The sequence below is a fragment of the Denticeps clupeoides genome, chromosome 2, assembly GCF_900700375.1.
Source record: "Denticeps clupeoides chromosome 2, fDenClu1.1, whole genome shotgun sequence".
NCBI classification, from domain to species: Eukaryota; Metazoa; Chordata; class Actinopteri; order Clupeiformes; family Denticipitidae; genus Denticeps; species Denticeps clupeoides.
The window spans coordinates 24551092-24552263 of NC_041708.1; the positions used below are offsets into that span (position 1 = coordinate 24551092).

A 1172-nucleotide genomic window follows, 5' to 3' on the forward strand; every position below is an offset into this window, starting at 1 on the left:
ATATCCCACTTGTGCACTTCATTCCCTTGTCAGCTCGTGGATGTGACAGAATGTCGCAGCCTCCAAAAAAAGTGCCAGCAGCAGAGGAGAACCAGAGTCCACCACCATCTCCAGCAAAACGCCCAGCCCCCTGAGGGAAGTGCCCAAGCTGCCCAGCTCATTCGCAGGAGAGAGCAGGTACATGCCAGTCCTTCTTAACATCCTGTGGTGTGTACTTTGCTGCTCTTCCCTCACTCTCAGACGCCATGACAGGCGCCAGGGGAGCAGTGTGTGGGGACGCTGCTTTGCTCAGTGGCACCTCAGTGGCACCTTGGCAGATCGGGATTCGAACCGGCAACCTTCTGATTATGGGCCTGCTTCCTTAACTGCTAGGCCACTACTGCGGCTAAAAAAATGGAGCGTTTCATGAATTTGTGTGTCATCCTTTCACAGGGCCATGCTAATCTTCTCGGTATCAATCCTATTTTAGTATATGTGCAGCTGTAGCAAGCACATGCTTGTCATCCACTGTCAATACTGCAATCAACAATGGATAATATTCAATGGAATATTCAAATTCAGTTTTGCACATTTTTTTTCTTCTTTCTTTGTGTATTTTGATGTAAAACAGCATGCAAGTGTTAAAAGACAAGGGACACCGGTGGGGATTCATCTACTTCTTTGAACCGTCCGCAATTGGGTTATTCATCCCCTCCTACATTCGCTCATTATTTACGCCTCATCGTCGGATCGTGGCGGGTGCTCCTTGCATGATCTTCCTGTGCTTGCACAGGAACTACATTGTTTGTTCGCCCTGTGTTGAACTGCCACCAGACTCCAGGAGCGTGTTACCCTGTGTGAGTTTGTATGAAGCAAGGACTGTTTTTGAGTGACTGCTCCAGGTCTGCACATGAAGTCGTCTCTCTCAGCTTGTTTTGGCTCATTCCTATTCATTAGGCGCATGTTTACCATGGTGCTGCCTGTTGTGTTAAATGAGTCGAATGGGCCAGTGCTTGTCACGAAGAGACAAACGTGTGAGGAGCAGCCTCATTACTCACAATGCAAACCCGCCGTCCTTCATGGCTCCTCTCCCACTGATGGCATGGACATCTCCGTAGGCCTCCTGGAGTAGGAGAGCAATTCTAGAAGGTCACTTTACCCTAGCATCGCTCTGCTCGGCCTCCTCATTTATT

At 49.1% G+C, this 1172-nt stretch overlaps 1 non-coding gene across 1 annotated transcript; it reads right to left on the bottom strand.

Annotated features, from left to right (window-relative positions):
- Window positions 1-387: 387 nt before the first annotated feature.
- Window positions 388-493, bottom strand: LOC114785014 (U6 spliceosomal RNA). Its single transcript, XR_003748996.1, has one exon. It is a non-coding gene; the product is annotated as a U6 spliceosomal RNA (small nuclear RNA).
- Window positions 494-1172: the final 679 nt, after the last annotated feature.